The sequence below is a fragment of the Protopterus annectens genome, chromosome 2.part0 (genome assembly GCF_019279795.1).
Source record: "Protopterus annectens isolate FY-2018-M chromosome 2.part0, PAN1.0, whole genome shotgun sequence".
Taxonomy (NCBI): domain Eukaryota; kingdom Metazoa; phylum Chordata; order Ceratodontiformes; family Protopteridae; genus Protopterus; species Protopterus annectens.
The window spans coordinates 1371642366-1371663272 of NC_056728.1; positions in this window are offsets into that span (position 1 = coordinate 1371642366).

Here is a 20907-nt window from a genome sequence, read left to right on the forward strand (position 1 = left end):
TTACCCCGGTTTGCCAAATTGTGGGTGCCATTTCCCTTTTTGGCCCCCCCTTTTTTTGGGGGTGGTTCCATCCCAAAAGAAAAATTGCCTTTTTCCTTGGACAACCCTTTAGGGGTTATAGGGGGCTTTTTACACACATTACACACCTACATTTAGCATTCTCCGGAGTATGGTTTGCATTATTAGCGGAGAGTAAGGCAGGTGCTACGCAGACATCCTCCCACGGGCGGGAGAGAAAGGATTGCCTGCGAAACAACACCGAGCACAGCGTCTACATACCCAGAATCCCTTGACTGCAACAATTGACAGTACCCATTACACATCCGTCATGTGCGGAACTGTGATGTGGACGCAGTTCTATGGACCCGGTACCCTGGGTATTTCTGTGCATCTGTGCTGCATTACATGCACAGCTATCAGCAACATTAAACACTCTTGCGGTGCATATGTGTACCTGTGACGACAATGATTTCGGGTACGCATTGAAATAAGACATAATTTGGTTCTTTCCACAATTTTTGGGTCCTACAATGGACACCACTGTGCATATGTAAAGTGTAGAGCTTGTCGGACTGTGTCCTTGTGAGCACTGGGTTTCACTGATGCTGTGTGTTCAGCAATCGTGTATGTGTGCTTGACTACCCATACTGTGTTGTGCTACAGGAACCATGTCTTCCGACACCAGACACCAATGCTATACATCCAATGTTGCAGGTTAACAACCACTTTCATACCATACCCAGAGGTCATGATTGGGAGGTATTGCCACTTTATTATCGGAACAACACCCCCAGACTGTGTACATCATGGGAACTTTAGGCCAGTCTTACCGGCCATTTCCAATTGTAATTGGCAGACACATGTCAATACATGTATGATAACACATATTGTCATGCAGAAGTTGATCTATGTTGTGTGGACATTGGCTTCTGCTTTTGCATCCGTTGCTGTGAGTGTTGCCAGTTACCATACACATTGCTTGCTCAGAGGCAGACTACACAATACTGTGCAGTACTGTGGTCTCCTTTAAGGACCCTGAGCCAGTGGTCGATGGTACGACAGCCACTGCATCAATCACATTTGCCATCTACCAGTACCTACAGGACTGCATGAGCCAGTCATTCACTTACCCAACTGTGGTTCACTGTACCAATGCCAAGCATCCAGTGTGGTGTACCCCAGCCATACAGAAAATGTACAACACGAGGAGGTGGCTACTACAAGGTGGAGCAGACACCTTGTGAGGTGTGACACCCTTGGTCATCATATGTGTAGACTTACACACTGTCATGAAATAGTCCAGGGCACATTCCACAGATATACCTACATGGACCTGGCTAACAATCATACCACCTTCAGTTGCTATGCTGGACACCTGGGAGCTCAGTCCCACATATGCTCTGACTGGGTTCACATACAGGTGGGGTTTACTCAACATACACACATTGCCAACATACAGGCTGACGAGTCCAGTGAGGACATCTCCACACCCTCCCCACACATGAGGTGATGTGTGTACCACAGGTTTGTGGTCACCAAATGTTCTGTGACACACAGGTGGGACATGCTCTCTCCAGGGTAGTGGACATAGCATCGATGAGACCAGCTGGTGACCCCACTGTGTACTCCACTATCTCGGCTATGGATTGGACCCACAGTTAGGACAGCTATTTCTTCGTAGCCTCACCTCAGGTAGGGTACCCAGGTTGTGTCACATGGCAACTGTAGTCCCACATCAGAAGGCCAATACCTCCACTGAGGCTGGTTATTCCTGTCCCATTACCCTGAGGAGACCTATCTGCAAAGACATGGGGAGGGATCATACTGTGTCTCGTACATGACTGCATAGGGGACATACTTACTTTGCCTCACACACGGTTTGTCTTGTTCAGGGGCGGTTCATGCCTTTAAAGCATGGTTGACATTTTCAGGACAGTCGCCGAGGACACTGATGGGGGTGTTGCAGTCCATACAGCCTACCTCGACCTGGCAAAGCCCTTCATCACATTACCCCCCTCAGGTATCGTTGATAAACCCATTGGCTGGGATGTGAACACGCACATCACAGAATGTGTTGTAAACTGTCTATGTGACACAACCCACACAGTCATAGTTGCTGGCAGCATATCAGACCTACTGCCTGTCAGAGGTACTGTCCCATGGGGCCCTTCCATGTGTGCACTCCTGTCATACACCTACATCTTCACGGTACAGGCACACACAGGGGTGCAATGGGCAACAGTGTTTGTAGATGATTGCATAACAGGTGCCATAGTGGGACAGACATCTGACACAGATATCCTTCGGGGCCTCCCAGGTATGCATATCTGCTGTCAGGGACATGTCCCACAGCTAAATGCAACGTCATGCAACATCATACCTGTGGAGAAGTACTAGGTCACCCCTGTCCAGCATATAGGTGGCTGTCCACTCAGCACAGGGGTGATTACCAGGAATCAGGGGACAGTGTTGATGGTCACCATTCATTCCACACACACGCTGTTATCGTGGTTGTGTGGGTCTTCTACATTGCCCACCTGTTGGTGCAGGGATTCACATCTACATCAGGCTAGGTCATTGTTCCCTTGTACCCATTACGCGTTACACCTATGATCTACTACATTGCCCCATTCAGACTGTATCTGACCATACACCTACAGCAGCTGGGAAGCCCACATAGGTTGATCGTTGTACAGATGCAGGATGACACCATTTTGTGTAATGCTGCCCCACATGTAGGACCCCTGCCACATCACGTCACATACCTGCTGTTTGTTGTTGACCTGTGCCTGACATACAAGGCCATGTCAACCCATATGTCATGTGTATGCTTCACCTACTGTATCCGCATCCCTCAGAATCACTAGGGCAGGTGACATTTACCTTGTCACGGTCATTCATGGGATGTGTTTGGGTGACACAGATATCACCCAGACAATCATTATGCTGTGGATCTACATCACAGTACATGTGAGACAGACATCCTTCCTAGCCTTGTTCACAGCTATGTTGTCCATTGGATGGAGGATTGCAGGTATAGGCCAGGGATTACATCATTATCACTGCTTGACGGAGATACAGCATTATCATGGGTATTTCATCTGAAGAACAGAAGGTTGGCAAAGTCATCCTAACTATGGTGTAGTATTATGGCTGGGCCTGGGATGATGGCCTACCCTGTACCTATGGACGTGTGAACCTATATTCATAGTTTGTCACATGTACAATTGTCTATCCACTATAGTCTTTCGCCACTCTATATTTCTGTGGCACATGATTGTCCTCTGTATTACATGCAGGTATGCTGTGTACATTGCACATACGTCACAGTTGATGACAGTGTATCTGTGTCCCTAACACTGTGATATTGAGGACTACCACACATCCTTCACAGCATTCCATGCATATGTCCATTCTATTCTTCTTTGGCCTATGGGGTGGTGTTAAGGCAAACATTACTCAAGTCCCTGTTTGTGCATGCTTCATGTTGGTGTTTGACCAGGCTCCGTTGCAGTCATGTGTTGGACAGTAGTGTGTCTGTGTGTTTGCCATGTGTTTTTATTGCCAGTACATCTGTGGGAGGTGTAGTTGGCACATGTTCCTCTTTGCAGGGACACCCATCCTGGTGTTTGTGTCATGCATCTGCACTTGGCACGTGCCATATGTCCTGTACTATTCCCACAGTCGCCTATGCCTTCATGCACTACTACTGCATGTTACTGGCTGTGTGTATGTGGTACACATGGACATTGTGATGTTTGTCTTGACCTATTCCAATGCTAGAACGTAAACATCTGTCAATTAAGTCTTTTAAATCAAACTGTAACACTCATTCGTATTTTCAACATGACACTCATTAACACAGGAAGCTGGGATTAATAACATTTTATTACTGTGCAGCAGGAGGCAAAGGAGTATGCAGTCAAAGTTTAGACATTTGTTCAACTCTATACATGTTACATCTGTATGAGCATTCTGTATACTATCATCTTTTGCACACATTAATGATGTTGTCAGTCACGAGGCATTTACATTGCTAGAGTACAGAACATTGTATTCCTACAACAGTGCTCAGGTAATGCTTATTACATGTTTTCCCATGAGGATAGCCCAACCTTGCGGGACACATATTCAGTTAGACTGTACTTTGGTAAGTTCTGCTCTGACACGGTTTCAACACTGTTCATATTCAGTCCTCACTCCGTGTCATACTAGGTTCCTGTGTCTCTCTGCTGAGCAGCTGTACTCTGTGTTACAGCTCACAAGCCTATCCTCCTCAGTAGACGGATGACAGATATACCTGTACATACATGTATTATTCTGTAACCGAGCAGATGACTAATGCTGACTGACATACACCTGCTGCACTGGTTACTGCTAGGGTTAGGGTTCAATCACACTGCAGCTACACTACAAGCAATTACATGCATGAGAAGCTGTACTGCTATATTGTCAGGTAGAATAATATGCATTATACACTATTAGCTTCTAAAGTTGCACGTCATATTATGTTTAAATATGCATTTTGCTAACATTCTCCCTCCTTTGATTGCTTCTACTCTATCCAGAGACATATACAACATTATTTCATTCCTGGCGTCTTCCTCTGTGGAACGCGTTTAACTAGGCAGGTAATTTGATGTACATTGCAAGTAGGATTGCATTTTCTATTGACAAATACCACTACAGGTCTTGATCCATAGTCTCGGGTACAGGTATGTTGCCAGAGTCCCTGACTAATACTTACATGCACAGTATCCCACACTAGACACATGCTCCCAATATGAGCAGAACAACACAAATGGCATTCATGATATTCAGTATGACTGACCCCATCCACCCAATGGTTTGTGGGAATGGTTCGGCAGTGGGTTTGGGCCTGTTTCCACCATGGATGACACCTGCTATATTACCTGTAGGTGGGCGTTGCTTTTGGTCTCTTCATGTGGTAGTTGGACACAGCGATCTTCTTCAGTAAGCCAAGACGTGCAATTCTCAGCCACGGTGCAGTCGTGCACTATTACATTTTGTGACACAACAGTTCTCATTGCATCCAGTTCATCAGTCACATGTTCAGGAGCGGGAAGTCACATTCATCCTTCCTCCGACAGTTTTTGATAACTTCCTCTGTTCCCTGATTGCTTTCACTACTCCAGAAGCTGGGGGTGTTCCAGCCCAGGTTGTGACGCTGTCACTGAAGTCCATATGAATCGGTATTCCTTTATCTCTTGCAGAGGACTGACATGTCAGAACAGCTTCCATTTCACCCACTGGATTACTAGGTTTCCCGACTGTGTTCCCAGTTCTTTGAGCTATATGTGTTATAGTTCATTTCGCACCCACAGGCAATTGTACAGTATGTCATGTGACTGGAGCCAGATAGCCCAAATAACAACTGCCGGACCAATTCCCAGGTAACCATTGCTATGCTTATTTCCCACAAACAACATAACTATATTCTACTTTATTACTGATGCGGGTTACCTCTGCATGTAACAAATTCCTGTCTCTAACAGAGTACTGTTTATACAATTCAGGATGTTTCTGCACATCCTTCAACATTGTTCTCATGATGTTTCAATACAAATTAGGAATGGTGCTACAAGTAGTACTGTGATCTTTGGCTGTTATATGACATTCGTAAGACACAGTTATGTTACAAATACTCACACCAACTGCAACTGTACCATGTTTATGATAACATACAATTCCTTTTTGTGTAACAGGTAAGTACATTGCCACGTTGTCCTGTGATCTCACAGAACCTGTATCAAAGTGTAGATATTCACAAGTCTCAATCTATCCCCAAGGGGACCACATGCATCGGAAGTCCTCCATATGATGTAGGTATGGCAGTACAAACACAGCAATTTAAAGTGTTCCTGGTCTCTATATGCACACGCATCATGCCTAGGTATCTGTTGAGGTGTGGAAGACACTCTGTGGCCAGTTCATCACGTATCAGTATTTGTATCCGTGTAGTTATATGCAGGTGAGGTCCCGGAAATTGTAACGTAAACACAAACATGGTTAATAGGTGTATAATCATTAGGACAGCAAACATACATGTCTTTGGGGTTGCTTTGTATTGTTATACAGTCTTCGCCGGGTGATTCGGGCTCTTTGGTATATCAGCTACAAGATGTCAATCAGACTTGATATCCTTTACCAGTTTGAGAAATGTGAGGTGGACCCAGGACGACCTCTCTGCAAACTTTACTGCGGTAGGCGTTGCCAACAGTACCCAGTACAGACATTCGCACTGTCCACTTGGCAATAATGTTCTTTGGATAACAGTGACATACACACAGGATACTGGTGTCAGCTATGCTTCCGTCTTCGTTTGCTCTTATCTGTAACACACTTTAACTGAGGAACAGTGTTACTAGTTGACAATCCTCTCATGTCACCTACTACTGAGTCATCGACCTCCGGCTCTGCAGGCATGACAGCTTTCCACTCTGGCACATGATATGCCATTCCACATACTACTACGAAGTGGGTGCAGCACTTTACATTTGGAACTGTTGTCATGCTCAGCAATGCTAGAGGTAGACAGTTCATGTAACTCGTCTGGATGTCACCCACCCAACTCCTCTACTTATTTCTCGGGATCCCATTCTGCGGTAGCAGTCGTGCTGAGTGTGGGTTGTACATGCAATTGACATTCATGGTAATATGAAGTAATCCCCCAGGTAGCGTGATTGTCTGGTTAACTACATGTGTTCTATTGTCACTGTAGCTTATTTACAGCATGCCAGATGTAGGGATACTTAATTGTACTGGCACCTTTGCCACTGCTGCTGCATCCGGATTACTGGTTGGGAATGCTTCTACCCATTTTGATTATCTATATGTGTAATCGCTAAACAGTCTTTGTTCCCTTCACATTTATGCAGATGTATGAATTCCATACAAATAGCACGGAACGGTTAGGGTGGTGTAGGTCAACTCACTCCCTTCGGTTTAAATACTCCCTGTGCATGATATCTATGGCAAACGTGACACGCTGCTCATGAGGTTTGTATGTGGTTCGTAATTCCGTATGTTAGGTATTCTGTTAACCAAATGTACCATCCCCCCTGTTGAGACATGTCTGTACCCATGGCTCCACAAAGCCGCATATCTGAATATATTAGACGTTAATATTGGCTTTCTCACTGTGGATATGTGCAGTCCGTGTTCAAGGATTGCTCCTCGTCATAACCACATCGGCTTTTCTGCTTTCGTAGTTGCTGTTTGCATTGTTTGTACAGTTTCTACATCTAAACAGTCTGAGGTTTGTCATTCCTCATTCACACAGACACTTTCCAACTGTGACGCTGCTTGTTTTGCAGGTGCATGAGCTCATGCCTCAACTTTCCTACTGTTATCCTGTTGCATTCTATGCCCTGCACATTTACAATTACCTACTTCAGTGGGTAACTGCATGTAGTGTAATGCATTCAGGTTCAGATGCATGCTTAATCGGTTTACCTGTTGATGTCATCATTCCTTATTCTTCCACTGCTGCTCATAAACATGCACTGCACAGACAACAGAATGACTATCGGGACATATGTCCACACATCATTTTTCCGCTACAGTACAAGCACGTGTTAAAGCTATCTATTCTGCTGCTTGAGCAGACACGTTATGCTGCAGGGTTTGGCCGTCTACAATGTCATTATCAATAACTACTGCATAAACTACTTCATTCGTTCCTGTAGGACTCTATCTACATGATCCGTACACATTAACTGTCACCTCTGCATCATCTAAGGGTATATCAGTGTTATAATGTCTGTGTGTAGTTATTTAAGCCATTTCGTATAGGCTACTGTGTGATGTACCATACACAGGTGTCAGGCGTGACGTTGATAGGTTTCATGTTGTACAACGTTCAATCACCATGTGAGGTTGACTCAGTGGTATGGTCAGACATGACACATGTGTAGCACGACTCAGGAATTCTATCTTCTCTTGCAGCAGATTGATGGCAACTGCATGACACATTCTCACAGTGAGAGGGTGGTCTAGTAACATTACGGCCGGGGCCTGTACTGCCATGGGTGCTACAACAACTGCCTGTACACAATGTGGCAGTGACCATGCCACAGTGTCCAACTGCAATGAGTAGTCATCTATTTGGCGTTGCTTACTTCCCTGCTGTTGCATCAAGACTGACGTCATATATCTCCGCTTACAATCTACGGTCTGACAACATGTGTTATGATTATTCACGAGACCTACTACAGCTGTTAAGGCTATCAATCGTTCTAGTCTGCATAACGCTGTTTCTGCTACTGTAATCCGTTGTACTATGTGTTGTGCTGCCATGGGTGTATTAAAGGTTAAGGCAAACAAGACAGCGGATTCCACAGCATTGTTTGGTATCCAGATGTAACATGTGTTAGTCGGCCCAGACACGACATCATTCCCTTCTTGTTAGTTGGCTTGGGTGCTTATTATATTGCTACCTTCCTATCGTCATGTGATGTTCTACCCTACTTGGATACCAGATATGCCATGTAATTGACCTGTATTCTCTGTATTTGCAATTTATGCTTGCTTACTTTATGTCCCTGTTCTGCTGATTATCTCAATAATGATATTGTATCTTCCATACATTGCTGCTGGGTAGGGGCCGCAAGCAGAATATCATCCAATTAAAGTGGAGCTTGACTGGCCCCGGGTGGAGTTGACACCAGAATGTAGCTAGCCATCCCCTGTGAGAATATCGTTGTACTTTCACAGTAGCCCCGCGATAGCCGGGTATGGCTGTATCTGTCACCCTGACTGTACAAGCAAAGCAATACGAACTATGTGGATGTATAGGTATTGCAAAGTAAGCATAGCTTATATGTACCACGGTAAGATACTTCTGTGGCATGTTCATAGCATTGAATATAGTGTGTGGGTCTGGCACCAACGCTACCCTAAGTATTCTTACATTATTTACAGCTTATACATACTGTACCATCCGCCATTCCCTTTTTGGTTTCCGATCAGGAGATACAGGGGTATTGCATGGTGAATAGCGGTTACTTTGTGGATGGGGAATTCCCTCTCTGACTTTGCAGATATCTTCTGGTGTCCACGGTCTATACGCTACGGGGGTTGGGTCCTGGCCTTCCTGTCCTGCATGATGGTTCGGTACTTCAATTAATTGACAGATATCCTCACTCTGTTTTAGTACTGTGTTCTTACTCGGGTGTCCTTAGGTATGTTACGTGTTCGGGATGTGGTTTCAATAGCTTCTATTACATTTGTTCGTTGTGCTACCTCTGTTGCCACAGGATAACGTGTGGGGACTAGCCTGCCCTCCCGCTTAATATCCTGCATGTGGTATCTGAGGTGGTAGGGTGTTGTGGGGGGGGGGCGGTCGGTACTACTGTATTATGATCTTCTCTGTGTATGATGATGCTTAGCCATTTGTAGTGTTCTATTCCCTTCGTACACTACCTCAGTCCACCGATGTGCATGACGGATACCCAATTGTCGCTGTTTTGTCGCCTGCACATCTTAGGGCTGCCACCTTTTACAATGCACAATGTGGGACATTAGTGTTCGGAACGTGTAATTTGCCTGGAAAATGCATACCCACGGCCAGTACATAGGACAGGTATTCACGTTTTGCCAGGAGAGCGACCAATTGTTGTAGCATTTCAGTTGCTTATTCTGTTTATTATTATATTTTGCTGTTCCACATACAAATTTACTGTTTTACGCTACCATCTTGATATATATCTGGGAAATGTTTGTCCTGAGATATCAGGACATTTGACATTTGTTCGGTTTATTTACAGGACACGACTGGCCAGAGAGGGCATATCCCTCTCAGGGTGGAACAGGTGTTTACCTTGGAGCATATGCATCAAATTTTCAGGGATTACAATGTTTCAGTAACGATATGTTGCCTAATATACCATCAATGTCATATTTATTACCCCATTTTGCTGCGTAACTCACAATTATGTGCTCTCTGCGATTGCATATTCTTCACGTCACCCGTCAAACGCGGATCACATGATCTGTTGCTTCGATAATCTCCCATATCCTCTACACGACTGCTACGCACCCTTCTGTCATAACACGTGTGTCTCCTTCCCTGTATCCACTGTAGTGTCTACAATCACTATTTACTCTGCTGTGTGTTCCCCTGACCTATGTTCAGATTTAACAGTATGTGGGTAGGTCTTCGACCCGATATCACTACTGTTAACAGAAACACAATGTAGTCTGGTCCCTGATCTACAATAGACACAAAGAGGCAGACACTCCTTACCTGGGCCTCCTGTTTAAGGCTGCACGTTTTCTTCTTGGGATCCAGTTTTCCGCTTTTCAGCCACAGATCAGACAGTAAACAGCCTCTTTACACACAACAATTCAGTCGGAGGTCTTTTCATTCAAGAAGAACCATTTATGCATATTCTCCAGCGTACATGTCTAACCAGCCATGCACTCTGACCTGTAGCTTACCAAGGGAATTCTGGATTACAAGGATCACGATGTGAAATAAGTTGTTACAACCGGACTGTAGTTATCAGTAGGCTTTTCTAAGTGACAGCCGATAACACAGGAGGCTCGGGTTCGAAAGTTTTAGTAGTGTACACAGGCAGGCTAATTAATGTACAGTCCAAGTATGAGAGTTTTGTCTGACTCTATACAGTAAGCAGTTTCTTTATATAGTGTTTACAATCAGCTTTTGCCCACCTTACTGACGTGGTCGGTCACAGGGCATTTCCATCACTATGGTCCGCAATAGTCTATACATACGTGGGTGCTGGGCTCGTGCTTTTAAATTGTTTTCTCATGGGAATAACACAGCCTTGCAAGGCACCTTGTACATTACAGTATCCTTTTGTGATTGTAGCTGTTTCAAGGACCCTAGACTGTTACGATACAGTGGACAGTTAATTTCTTAATACGTTGCTTTGTCTCTCTGGTAGGGAGTTGTACTGCTATCTTCCATTGAGCTCACAAGGCCATCCTCCTCTGGGGAAGGAGTGCTGTTATGCATGTACATACATTTATTGTTCTGTAACCCAGCAAATAATTAATGATGACAGACATGAGCCTGCTGTCCTGCTTACTGCCAGGTTCAGAATTCCATCACAGTACAGCTTAGCTTCACCAATTACATGCAGGCTTAGTTCTACTGCCATATTGTACGGTACAATTCAATACATTATATAGTATTTAGAGTGTAAACTGGAACTTCATATGTGTTTCTATATATTTTACGAACAACATCCATCCAGCCATATGCATGTTGTTCCGTCCTTTACCTTGACCGTGTGTATTTGTCCGTCCAGCCACGCTAATCTCCACATGTGATGTCCCAGTTTCCCCTTCTTTGCCTGTAGCACCCTGTTAGGACGCCCTGTGTGGTAGGCACCTGTTCCGCTATATGTGATCGACTTCACTGCAAAGATAACCATCGATGCGGTGGTCCAACGACCGACTTGTCCACATGTGTACACTTATGTGCACCGTGTCGTATGCAAACCTAGATGGTTTGGACGGGTACATACTACATGCCGGATGTACACATTCTGCTGACACATTCACATGCAGCCATTTACATATCTGTACCTGCGGTGGGTTGGTGACATGTGGGTAATATTTGCCTGCGTGGCATTGCCTAACACAAACTTCTTACCACAGTTCAGGTATGCACATTGTGTGTGGTTGTATAGCTGCACACGGATGCTAGCAGGTTTGGGTGCAGGGGTATACATGGGTGTGACTGACATGTACAATGAGGCTATTGTGTAGTACATCCGAATGCATGGGTTCTGCTTCTGGATATTACACTTCATCATACACCATCCAGTGTATGCAACAGAGACGTTGCTGGGTCTGGGATATGTTGCTATGCACATGTTTGCCTGTGTTTGAGGTATCTTGCTTCCTTACTGTTGTTATGTCAGCACAGCTACCCGGCTATGTACTGTCACTACTGCTTGTGACCATTATGGTTGGCACCTTTTCCAATGCCCATAGTGGGGCATGTTATGTGGACACTTCGACATTTGCAGGACTACACATACCCAGGGCTAGTGCAGTTGACAGAACTTCACTTGTTTGCCATACTATGAGCTTATTCTGTAAGCGTTTGGGTTCCTTATTTCTTTTCTTATGCCATGTCTGTGTTCCATATCGTAATGTATATGTTTTATGCTACTATTTACATATATATTATGGAATTTGCGTGGCAGGATCGGGGTCATTTTCCATTTTTACGATTGTTGCAGGGACACGACTGTCCAATCAGGGACTGTCCATGGCACATTGGGACAGCAGGTAACCCTGGTGACCATGCCCATGTCGCTGCTGGGGTTTCCACCTTTTCCATATTCCGATCTGGGATATTTCCGGGACTCACATCTGACTTTACAGGCCGACACATACAAACGGTCACTATATAGCATAGAAATTCACTTGTTTGCCTAAATAATTTGCTTATTATTGTGGCAAGTTCCTTGCTTATTCTGTTTGTGTCATTTAGGTATTTCTGTTACAGAAATAACCAATTCATGCTACCATTACATTACATACGGGATATCATTGTGTCCTACAATCGTAGCACATCAGCCATTTCTAATACGTTTTTTCGGGACACAACTGTCCATGGAGAGACTGCACCAACCAAAGTGGGACAGGTGGTGACCTTAGTCGCTGCTCCTATGTCGGTGCGGCGCTGACATGCGGCTGTACACCTTCTCTGAGTGTAAACACTGACAGTGCATTGCGGGACGAAGGCGGTCTTATGCGTATCCTTTGCTCCTTGGACGGGTACACTTATGCCTTCGTGGCTTCTATTTGCTTCTCCGTTAATTTGGAACGGGGACTATGTTGCATACTGTACGTGCGTTTCATTCTGCACGGGACCTGGCTGCTGCCATTACTATTGTGGGTGGACCGTGGCTGTCAGCACATTAGGTTGCTCACCTCATGCCGGCTTAGACACGCCTCCAGACGCATCCTACCTGGGCTCGCTCACGTACACTACGCACGTGTCTGTGATTCCGGTGCACTCTCATTAATATGTATATGGCGCTACTGCGCCGGATATTCCATGCACCGCCGGCGCAGGCCTTACGCCGGCCTTGCGCCGAGCTTCATGAATCCCGGGGAGTGTCTTTGTGTGACAAACTTTAAATATTATTCCAATTTGCTTAAACAAAAGTTAATAGAACATTTTTGCATTGATGTGAATTGAACGGTGATACTGGAGAACACCGTCTTGAAATAGTGCCTTTCTGATTGTGATTTTAAAATGTTATAACAGCAACACGTGTACAACTACGCTTCTGACGTTAACACTTCAAATGTCATGCAAAAACCCTATTTCAGTACAGTGTTCTCCATTATTGCCTACTGTTAAAGGACAGATTTGCTAAAAATGAAATGCTTTTTGTTGAAAACAGTGCTTGCAGTTTCACCTGGAGAATTTATGACAGGATTGGGGGCAGGGTAAGGCAGCATTGCATGAGTATTATTATATTTGTAGAGCTCAAGCTTATCCCTTGTTAAAGATTCTCATTGCTTGTAGCAGAAGAGATACTAAAGACATTCCAAACCCAGATGGGAAAATAGATGCCTCCGGGGTTTATCATAATACTGTTCAAAAGACTGTTTTTAAAGGATTTTCTCACATGGATCTTGGTAATGAGGTAATTTCTGGAGCAGGAATTGTACTTGCTTATGTATCAGTAAAGTCCATCTGGGAGATGAAGAAACTGCCTAAGCTTTTATAAATTTTAAGTTACTCTACCTCTGAGTCTATTAATTTGGTTACTCAAGAGATGACTGCTTTGTACAGTGTGGTGCAACAGAATTGAATGGCACTTAATGTCACTCTTGCTTCTAAACGGGGTATGTGCCCAGTCATGGAAATGGAGTGTTGCTAGTTTATTCTTGATAATACTAGTGCTAATCTTAGTCACCTAGAAATAATTCAAAAAGTTGCTGAACTTTCACATGCTAAAGAAGCTGACAGTTCCCAGTAGGCATGGTTAACTAATCTTTTCTCTGGATGGGGAGGAGGTATTTTGAAGTTCCCTATGCTTATAGCTATTACAATTGTATTATTAGGCCTTATTTTACTTCTGTTAAAAGTTTGTATCTTAAAGCTATTAGAATCCAAAGAAGTGTCAACTTTCAACTGAATAAGGTTAAATCAATGCCACTAACCACAGTGGATAAAAATCATGAAATCATGTGTTGCAAGATTTTAGCAGATAATATGATTATGTGTGTATATTATATATATATATATATATATATATATATATATATATATATATATCTATAGTTTACTATCAAAATGTTGAAAATGAAAACAGTTTCTAACAAAATTACTGAATTGTTTATCCGTCTTTGGTAATAATAAATTACCAAAATAACGGAAATGGTAACCAAGGCAATCAACATTCAAACAACGGAAGTCCCAACGTTGAAAGTCCATGTTACCGTTAACATTTTTGTAGGAGGGGGCAAGCCCCCATACACCCCCACACCCCTGCATATTATATATACCTTATATATCTCAACTCCAAGATCACACTACAGTGAGGAAAAGGGAAAATTTCCTGATCTGCACTGTACCACAACCTCAATTCAAAACATCAACTTCATATTACAGAATGTGTACTCACTTTTGCTAATATGAATTCATATATTTTCAGGTCAACATTATGGGCATTAGTAGAACACATGTTTGAACAACCTGTTTTTGTTGAACTGTGTTTCCACATTTTGAATGTAAACCTGTGTGTGTGTGTTTATACAAGGGGGAATGCAAAAACAATATATATATATATATATATATATATATATATATATATATATATATATACACACACACACACACACACACACACACACACACATTCCATACTATCACTAACCAAAAACAACTGTAGCCCCCCCACTAACCATACCAAACGGAACCAATGAAGATACTAATACCTTCTCCTTAAAACCTATCCAGACAAGTACCATAAAAAATGCTACTAAAGCCCACATCCCTCGTTGCATGATGATTTACTTTCTGATTACCTAAAGACAGCCACTGATGCCATTGCATACCCCATTTCAATTCTGATCAATCGCTCAGTCTCAGAATAATATATTCCCACAATATGAAAAACTTCCTATGTCATACCTTTACACAAAGGTGGAAAATCTACAGAACTCTTTAATTACAGACCAATAGCAATTCTTTTACCACTATCAAAAATACTAGAAAAATGTATCCATAACCAACTCATGCAATACCCATTAACTAATAACCTTCTAACAACTCCCAGCATGGCTTCCGATCCATTCACAGTACCACTACTGCCTCATAAGTTTCACAAATACAATAAATCAGCTAAGAAATAATGTTCAACTAGTACCATCCATCTTCCTACATATGTTCAAAGCATTTGCTACAGTCTCACACCAAAAACTTCTCAACTCTAAAACTAAGTGAATCTGCCCTAGCATGGTTTCACAACTACTTATCTGACCACCAACAAGCAGTCAAATAGTAAACTGAACTCTCTTCTCGGTTACCCATCATGTTAGGAGTACCACAGGGCTCAATCCCAGGTCCACTACTCTTTACCATCTTTACAAATAAACTACATACTGCCACCCAGCTCAATACCCTCAGAGTATGCAGATGACTTCATGTTCATTTGTACTGCACCTTCATTTTCTCAACTCCAAACTATAACCCAACAGTCCTTCACAGATATAGAATCCTGGCTCACTATCAGCTAATTCTCAATCCCAGTAAAATCAAATGAATGCTCTTTTCAAATAAAAAAAACCTCAGACTTCCAACTTGACTTTATAATTTATTCATCCAACAATACCAATACAGACACTGTACCGCAAACAAAGTTACTCGATGTCATGATTGATAAAAACATGAAGTTCAACAAACATCTATTCCATACTATTAAAAAGGTTTACATAAAACTAGGCTCTCTATACAGAGTAAAGCCTTATCTCACCAACTCCGCTAGACAATGCATTGCTAGAACCCACCTACTCTCTACCCTTTTCTACACCTCCCCCATCTTCACCAATCTGAAAAAAACAGACCTTGCTAAACTAGAAACTTGTTAGAATAAAATAGCCAGATTCACCTCAAACTCTCCATATGAATCACATCACTGTACAGCTCTATGTCAACTAGACTGGCTAGAGCTACCCAACTTCTTAACCTTCACCCAACTTACAACTGCCCATGGTGTGTGATACGCCAACCTGACAAGTGTCCAGCACTGCATAACCTACTTCTACCATACGTTAATACAAGACACCTTAGATCCTCTGATAAATTATTACACGCAACAAAATCTAATAACAGTTTTGGAGACTCACTCTACTACAACCACATCTCCATGACTTGGAACTGTGTCCCACAACACATCTTAACTGTTGTTAATACCTCACAGTTCAAAAAACTTCTTATAACACACTTTGCTCATGCTCTACTCATGGCTGATACTCACACTTTGCTCCATAGCTATTTCACCATCACCACCTCCCGCTCCACTATAGAATTATATATATCTGTCACTCCCAACAATATTTCTCTTACCTCTACTACTTCCTACCCTCCATTTCACCCCTCTTCTCTCATCTTAACCTCATCTTAACACCTGAAGCGTCTATATTACAAGATTGAATGCTTAGGTGATCAAACACCTAAACATCGAACTTGTAATATCGAGCCCAAAAATGTTAAACAGCGCAGGAAAACACTTTGGTCGGCCACGGAAAAAAACATAACTTTACACCCAAACTAAGTGGGGGGGGGCTTAGCCCCCACACCCTGATGTGGATGGCTGTGCCCCCCACACCCCCCTAACTTAATATACCAACTCTGAGATCGCTCTACAGTAGATAAAATGGCAAAATCCAGCGAACGAACAAGGGAAATCTTTCCCTGCGTTAAATCGACCATTCGCCGTTTTTTGCTTTTGATATTACAAGTTCGATGTTTAGGTGTTTGATCACCAAAGCATTCAATCTTGTAATATAGACCCAAGCGGACAACAGCTTCTGATGACCCTTATAACACATACTTCCAGACATTCTAACCTACCTCTCTAGCCTCATTCTCCTATTTCTCTACCCTCTCCCTTAGATCTCCTCCACCTACTCTGCTACAATCTGACCTCTATCATTTAAAATATAATATGTATTACATCTACACCACTATTCTACTATGGCTAACTTCTACTGTTCACTATTGTTCACTAATTGTTACCTATCCTACTACTGCTAACTTCTACTATACACTATTATTCACTATTGTTGTCTACACTCCTACGATACTACTACTAACTTTCACCTGTTGTCATCGTCTCATATTATGGAAAAACTACAAAACATCATCAAATTGTATTTTTCATTGCATATGTGTGCCCACCAATAAGTTAGTTTTTCCACTTTTGTGTTTGCTTGATATTACGAACATCCAACTATTGTACTTTGTAAATAATATGTACTTCATTTGATTGTATTTCTGGAGCTTTTCTTCATACTCCTCCAGTGAAAACGGGTAACTTGCTCAGTCAGACCTCCCTGGTAAACAAATGTCAAATAAATAAATGAATAAATATTTCTGCGCTGTCCCTGCTTAAATATCAGCAGACTCTCGTATCTCTCATCTGTCTGGATCTTTGTGGAATAGTTTTGGTCTTTTCCACATAAAAAAGATAGTTTTCTAGCAAGACATTGGGGACTGAAGTTGTGACGGTCTCACCATTGACAACCAATATGTGACATGTGATGATTCCACCACTGCCAACCAATATGTGACGTCACCACACTGGGCCAGTAATCAAGGAGCCTGAATCCTCACCACTGATACCGGAGAGGGATATTCACTTGGAATACAAATGGATACACTCCGTATTTCCACATGCAGGCCTCTCTGCATCAAGCACAATTTCCCTTAAGGTCACACAGGGCACACACACAACCCGGGTTCTGGATTTCTCTATCTGACTCCCTCCAGGTCCGCAGTAAGTCTCCCCACTAGTACAGCTATAGGGTTAGGTACTCAGCTGAGTGTCCAAGTCAAGTCCTCCAGCATCCTCTCTGTGAGCCCAGTGCTTCATGTCCCTGCACCAAGTAGCTGACACAAACACACTGTGAGATTTGATTTTTCACTCACACACACAACTGGGAAAGGTTGGCAAAGATTTACCTTCTGCCCAGGGTATAAGGTAGTTATCACTACCACCAGACACTCCGCAATCAGCTACTTTAAGGCCCTTACCAAAGGATGTCCAATTATACTATATAATATGAACACAAATGGTAGTATTTGACCAAGACAGCTAGGCCTTCTGGAGTGGCCTACTCAGTGACATCAAATAAATATAAGCACTCTTAAAGGATAAATACATTCTAAAAGTCCCAGCCACAATAAAAGTTATAAATATATTTAATAATAAATAATAAAACAACACGAAAATACTGAATATTTACAGTAAACCACAGAGTTCGAATCACAGGAAATATTGAAAATAACATTGATGGGCAGACTCAGACAAATAAAGAAAAAAAATATCTAAACTAAGCTTCACTATATTTTCCTCACTTAATCTAAGAGAATTACTATTCCCTACTTACTTAATAGAGCAAGGCAGATGATAGCAAGGCAGATGATGTAGTGAATAGTCCTTCTTGTTGTCAGGCCCAAGACAGAATGCTCAATACTCAGCGACTACTCCCTGTAAAATATAATATCCAAGATGGCTTCCAGAATGACCTCATCCGGTCACATGACTCTAGGTTCTCAAAGTATCCCCTTTTGAAGTTTGAGACAGGACTTTAGCAGACTACTACAATACACAATTACAGATTTTATGACAGTGCCTAGGAGCCAGAAACATTTACAATACTTCCCCCTTCTTTACAAAAGCTAACAGATGATGGCTGCTCCCAGACCTACCATCTTCGGTCCCATTCAGTACTGTGGGGTGCAGTGTTAATGGTATAACAACTCATTTACATTTCCCTTATTTTTCTTAAAGTAAGCTAGCTGTTTAACCTCTGGTCTTCCAGCGGGACCCACTGTTGATACATTTTTTAACACTAGCAACTTTACACAAAACACATTTTGATTTTCAAATGCTATACAGTTCTAATACACTTGTAATGTAAGCATCTGTACAAATCAGTTTGATATTCAAATACCATACAGTTCTAATCCATTTCTAATGCAAGCATCTGTACAAATCAGTTTGGTATTCAAATGCCATACAGTTCCAATACATTTGTAACACAAGCATCTTTTACACATCAGTTTGATATTCAAAGGATATCATTCTTTACAAAAACTCCAGCTAGCTATGCTGGCACTATATCATCACAGAAGTCGTTAAATAATGACAGACATTTGAAATTTAGCCTTCATATCCTTCAGAAAATGCACACTAACAGAAAACCTCTGTTCAAACAGAAGTATTTCTGGACCTTTGTTCCCCTCATTATGTTGATCTAGGTCCAGGTTTCTAACATCAACACTGGAATATGGGCTCAGAGGAAAGGGACCCCCCCCCCAAAAAAAAAAATGACAGCAAAGGAGATTCTCTTTTCACCATTGCTTCTTATCAACAGCACTGATGTACTGTGCAAGAGTGGGAACATAAATACCATATGCACTTGTAGTACATCAGAAAATGCGGAAGGATAGGAAAAAAACATGGAGGAACACTACAGCACTGTTATGCAGAGACATTATTTAAGAAAAATAAGCAATTTCTTTTTTAAATAATGTCACTGTGTAATAGCAATAATCCACTCCTAGCTCTGGGTAATGCTGGATTTATCCAAGGCTTGCACTGTTTGATCACTCTGGCTTCATCCTTGTAATCAAACCACAGCAACCATGGGTAAATCCAGCATTACCCAGACTCTGTCATGGGTTATTGCTTAAATGTACAACTGAAAACTATATTTACAGTATTCAGATTGTTGGCAGCATATACAGAAGGAATCACCACAAATGAACACCTCCGTTTGTAGCATAAAAACGTCTTTTATTGCAAAACCAAGAAATGAGCGCTTTCGCATAGTGGAACTACGCTTCTTCAGATTCAATTATAAGTAAAAGGAAACACATTTTTATACAAAATTTGGTGGGCAAGCCAAACAATCAAATAATCAATTAATCAATTAATTGACAACTTAAGGTGCTCCAAGTGCTTGAATATATAAAGTGCTCATGCTATTTATAAAATTATAAAGTAATCAAATGAATTAAACACTATCCAAAACCTCTCTGAGTGCAAAATGTTCACTGTACAAGCAATAAAAAGCAACACTTCAGGCTTGCATCAAGCACATAACGCGCATAAGCTGACAGATATATGCGCAAAACCTAGCTTAAAACCACATAATCAAAACCAATCAGGGGAAGTTAAACTGTAACATTCAATCATACTCAACACTGTTGATAAAAATAATAATAAAAATTATCATCCAAAATATTCACCTTGTTTAACATCTATGCAATGTCTTGTTAAACAACCAATTGGTTAAGTCATGCTGTAATAACGATATTTCATTCTAATATATATGATGTATATATACAAAACAATAGTGCGGCATTCGGCGCTATAATTAAACATGGATAAGGGAATGTTATAAAATGGAAATAAAAAATATATAATAAAGTACTAAACAATATAATAAGATTGCATTATTGATGTACTATTCATAAAAATCTCATATTTCATTTGGGGAAAGCTTGTGAAATTGATAATAAGCAATTCAAAGAGTTACTTTAATGCCATTCAAATATAAAATGTTGTGTTATAATACAAAAATAAATAATGCTGTTGAACTTCAGTGACCCAATGTAGCATGAAACATATATATAAGAAACAATCACCAGACTAT